We start from the raw sequence: 6,000 nt of genomic DNA on the forward strand, positions 1-6,000 counted from the left end.
CTTTTTTTGTGCCACAGCCTGTCTCACCTCTTCATTCCACCACGCTGTTCCTAGCACACCCCTCCGTCCTCTCTTCATCCCACACACCACATCACATCCTGCACATATTTCGTCTGTGAATATCCTGCACACACCTTCCACGTCCCCCATCTGCTCCAATTCATATTTACCCAATCGTTCCTCCACTTCTCTCTTATACTCTGCCTTTTTCTCATCCTCTTGTAACCTTTCCACTCTCCTTACAAATACTCCTTCTTCCCGTCCTCCCCTTCTTCTATTTCTCCATCTTAATTGGATCTTGATTCTGGCCACCATCAAATAGTGGTCAGAAAATCCACTTGCCCAACCTCTATAAGCTCTTGCATCCATTACACATTTTCGCATCCTTTCATCCACACACATATAATCAGTCATTGCCTTCCTTTCATTCAGTTAACAATCCACCCTTCTTATCGCTCGCCATGTATACCTGTGGATCATTTTGTGCCTGAAGAGGATATTGGCTATCACCAACCCCCTCCCAGCACAAATGTCCACTAACGTATTGCCATTCTCATCTATCTCAGCAGGCACACCACACTCATCAACTATTCCATCCACCTTCACATTCCCTACTTTACCATTCATATCACCAATGAAAAACACTCTCATTCCTTCCAAACTTTTCCATGCACACTTCCAAATTTGTCCAGAACTCTTCTCTCACTCTGCTTGCACGATCTTCCATCTTTTACTCACAGCTATACATACTACTTCTTTTGCCCTCTCATTCTCACCTACTCCTGCACATATACCCCATCCATACTCCCATTCTCTCACACTCTCACCTCTCCATTTAGTTTCAGTTATATATATATATATATATATATCAATTATAAAATCTGCAGGCGATATTGGACATCGCAACTTCCAAAGCAGTAACAAAATGAATGTAGTATATACTCTTAATATATTTCTAGTTTTCGGTCCACCTCAGGCCATCATCAGATATTACAATTGTCCTATATGGTCAGCACAGACTCGATGAAAAGAATAAACTAGGACTTTATTAAAACAACAAACTAATAAAAGAAAAAAAAAGAAAGTAAAATCAACCCTCGTCCCAGTATAAAAGCTCAAAACGAAATGCCAAGAACTACTCAGGGAAGACCCAAAGTAACTTACTCAAACCCCCAAATGAAACACCACTTGTCGTTCGAATACTAAACTCAATCCCCCCAAACTGAGGGAAACAAACCAAAACCACCTATAGGGTCCAGCAGAGAATCCATTAAGTACTATTACTTACATTAATTTCAGGACTATACTTTTCTGTTAATAATTTTTCTCCTAGTAAAGCATCAGCTAAATTACTGATTTTAGTTAATAGCTGAAAATCATTGTAAGAGAAAGGGTGGTCGTGGGTTAATAAGTGGTTTCTAATAGTTGAAAATGCCATCTGATGTAAATATTGCCCCGTTCTGTATCTCTTTCCAATATGTTCAGATATTCTTATTTTGAAAGAACGACTTGTACATCCAATATACCTAGCCCTACAACTAGGACATGTAAATTTGTAAACAACATCTGAACATAGAGGAGTAGGCACCCTATCTTTGTGACTGAAATTTTTTTTTATCTTAAAGTCATTAATAAGTATAATCCTAAAATTTACAACCGGAAAACTGTTCTATAATTCTTTAAGTACCAGACTGCGAAACTGAAAACTGATTTTTTCATAGAAAGGCATTTTAATATATTTAACAAACTTTTTAATCTCAAAACATACAGATTTACTTTTTACTTTAGTATAGAGGAAAGACTTTAAATACTTATCGTATATGTGTATCTGATAATTATTATACAGAAAATAATCCCTAAGTTTAAGTAATTCTTCATGCAAAGTTATATAATACGAACAAACATTGTCTGCTCTGTTCAGTAAAGTTTTAATTGAATTAATTTTGTACATCATGGGACAAAACCTGTACTAGTTTAAGCCCTGACCTGTAAAAGTTGGTTTTCTTTATACCCATGTTACTAGTCCTTCATTACTTTTAGCAATTTTTATATCTAAAAATGATATACTTCCATTATTTTCTAATTCACATGTGAACCTTATAGTTTTATGTTGTTTGTTAATGAAATTAAAAAAAAATTTGACGAGCCTCTTCATTATTGAAAATTAGAAATAAATCATCTATATATTTTCTATAATAAATTGGTCTAAATTCACTAGAGCAATTATTTAACCACGAAATCTCCCTATTGCACAGAAAAGCATTGGCAAGAACAGGTCCAAAACATAAGCCCATACTAATACCATCTACTTGATTATAAAGAACATTGTTAAATAGAAAACATGATTCTGATGTGGCAAAACTTAATAACTGTCTAACCTGGGTTACATCTAATCTATAAATATTTGTTTAGAATTATCAAGAATTATGTTTATGGTTTCAGCCAATGGAACATTAGTAAATAGAGACTCTGTATCGTAGCTAGTCATAACATTATGAGTGGGAAGTGTTAAAGATAAAATTTCATCCACAAATGCTTTTGAATTAGGAACTGTATACTCATTAGTAGTCAGGGGACACACAACAGGAAGCAAGAATTCTGCTAAATTATATCCAGCGGTTTTTATAGTGGAAACAGTAGGTCTAAGTGTAACATCTGGTTTATGTATCCTTGGATTTAGGTAATCAAAATATTCAAAATTTAGGTATTCAAATTATTCAATATAATGAACAAAGTATCTTTAATAATTCAAGCAAAAGATTAACACAAAGGGAGAGGATTTTATTAATGTTAGGTTTTGATTTCTAAGAAGATGTAGCCGAGGGGTATAATTATACAGAGAAGGTTATCTGGCCACCAATCTCGATAGCGTGGTTTTAGGTACTTGTAGTGAGATAGGGAACTTGAATATGGATCGTTAAGCTCAGCCAGATATAATGAGTGAGACGTAGTGTCAACGAGGTGAGTTACAGCTCTCGGGTTACAAAGTTTATTGCACAAAATAATAAAAAAGATGAGCTACAGTTTAGTAGAGTGTGATACTAACGTTGGACCTTCTCACCAGCCTTCTCACCCCTTTCTATCTCTAACCCCCTTCTGATCTGAACGGAATCTCTCCGACATTATGTAGAGCGTGGGGAGAATGTGTATGGTAAATTTCCTATCAGATGGACTAACTGGCTAGGGCTGGTTACTCCACGTGTTTGACATGAAATTCTTGTTCGTCTGGCCTACAAGGAATTTTGAGGTACATCATATGGCTTAAGAATTCTTGATGGTCTGGGACAATGAGGGTTTGTGGATATACATTGTGTGAATTGACATTTCTGGTTCGTCTTGCCAAAGGGATGTGTTCTTTAACTCTTCCTGGAGGACTCAGACATAACTACCTGTTCTGCATTTTGTTACCTATAGCTATATCCAGTAGTTACATATAGTATTGTGTTCTATTATGCCAAGAGATTTTTGTATTCCTTTCTATTAGACAGATTGGCTGAAGCATTATATTTCTTTAGAGAAACTTTGTAATGTTCTGGATTGTGCCAAAGGAGGTCTTATGCGTAATGGTTTAGATAAGAACAGAATCATTGACAAAGTCAGAGATTTAGGTAACAATAATTACAGAATAGGGAGTAGGAAAGTTAATGATGTGCTTTCTTCAGTTTTTAAGAAAGAGGATATTGCTTCGCCTAAACAATTAGGGCAAGATGACTATCATTATTGTGAAACCAGATAAGGGGAGCGGGGGGGGACTATGATGGATAAAGTAGATTATCAGAGAAAAATATCTTGCATCCTTGAGGATCACTCAAAATTTACACCACTGAAAGAGGATATTTTTAGTAACATTAGAACAAAACATATATTAAATAGAATGCGAAGGAATGTTAAGGGCAAAACTGGAATAGATAATATTAAATCACTGTATGCATCAGGTACAATACCAGGAATAATGTATGGTCATACAGAGATTCACAAACCAGATGTTTCACTTAGTCCTATTGTTTCCTCTATAAAAACCGCTGGATATAATTTAGCTAAATTCTTGCTTCCTGTTGTGTCTCCTCTGACTACTAATGGGTATACAGTTCCTAATTCAAAAGCATTAATTTTGTGGATGAAATTTTATCTTTAACACTTCCCACCCATTATGTTATGACTAGCTATGATATAGAGTATCTGTTTACTAATGTTCCGTTGGCTGAAACCATAGACAAAATTCTTGATAATTCTGAACAAATTTTTATAGATTAGATGCAACCCAGGTTAGACAGTTATTAGATTTTGCCACATCAGAAATATGTTTTCTATTTATCAATGTTCTTTTTAATCAAGTAGATGGTATTAGTATGGGTTTAAGTTTTGGACCTGTTCTTGCTAATGCATTTTTGTGCAATAGGGAGATTTCATGGATAAATAATTGCTCCAGTGAATTTAGACCAATTTATTATAGAAGATATATACATGATTTATTTCTAATTTTCAATAATGAAGAGACTCGTCAAATTTTTTTTAAATTTCATTAACAAACAACATAAAACTTTAAGGTTCACATGTGAATTAGAAAATAATGGAAGTATATCATTTTTAGATATAAAAATTGCTAAAAGTAATGAAGGACTAGTAACATGGGTATAAAGAAAACCAACTTTTACAGGTCAGGGCTTAAACTAGTACAGGTTTTGTCCCATGATGTACAAAATTAATTCAATTAAAACTTTACTGCTGCTGTTTACTGCTGCTGTTTGCAGATGATACTGCACTGGTGACTGATTCAGAGGAGAGATTGAGACAGTTGGTAGAGGAGTTTGGAAGGGTGTGTGAAAGGAGGAAATTGAAAGTAAATGAGAATAAGAGTAAAGTGATGAAGTGTACGAGGTTGATAGATGGTAGGGGGATGAATATAGTTTTGAATGGTGAGTTGCTTGAGGAGGTAGATTGTTTTAAATATCTAGGGTCACATGTTGCTGTGGATGGAAGAATAGATGCAGAAGTGAAGTTTAGAATAAATGAAGTAGGAAAGGTGCTGGGAGGAATGAAAAAAGTGTTTAAATGTCGTTCGCTTAGAATGGATGTAAAGAGAAGGCTGTATGAGGGTGTTGTGGTACCGACTGCGTTATACGGGGCTGAAACATGGAATATGGGTGTAGCAGAGAGGAAAAGTTTGAATGTAATGGAGATGAGATGTCTGAGGAGTATGTGTGGAGTGACGCGTATGGATCGAGTGCGAAATGATGAAGTGCGAAGGAGAACTGGAGTTGTTCGGGAGATGGCTGGTAGAGTTGAGCAGAGGGTGTTGCAATGGTTTGGGCATATGGAGAGAATGGATAATGAGCGATTGGTGAAAAAGATAACTAGATCTGATGTGAGAGGTGTAAGACTGAGAGGAAGACCACGAATAGGATGGATGGACAGTGTGAAGAGAGCGCTGGATGCGAGAGGGATGTCTGTTGAGCAAGGAAGAGTGGCTGTGCGTGACAGAAATAAATGGAGAGAAATTGTGAATGAATAAGTGATGACGCAGCCCTGAGGGGATATTCTCCCGCATTTGGTCTGATCAGCTAGTCAGGTCAGGTGCGGGTAAGGGGATGGGTCTGTTATGATGTGGCAGGGGTAAACCAGTTCTGCTGTCGGGCCCTGCTGTGGATGTCACTGCTTGCATTGCGCAGTTGACCCTTGTGCGGTGTGATGCGGTGAGGATCTGTCCGTTCTCCCCTTTGGGGCTAAGATGCGAATGAATGTGTTTGAATGGATGAGTAAATGGAGAGTGAGTCGTCCTGTCTCGGCTACCTCCCTTTCCTTGGGGGAAGCAGCCTAGGTATATAGATAGATAGATATAACTTTGCATGAAGAATTACTTAAACTTAGGGATTATTTTCTGTATAATAATTATCAGATACACATATACGATAAGTATTTAAAGTCTTTCCTCTATACTAAAGTAAAAAGTAAATCTGTTTGTTTTAAGATTTAGAAGTTTGTTAAATATGTTAAAATGCC

This window comes from Coenobita brevimanus, chromosome 52, assembly GCF_032717465.1.
Source record: "Coenobita brevimanus isolate Jiangsu-jjx chromosome 52, ASM3271746v2, whole genome shotgun sequence".
Lineage (NCBI taxonomy): Eukaryota > Metazoa > Arthropoda > Malacostraca > Decapoda > Coenobitidae > Coenobita > Coenobita brevimanus.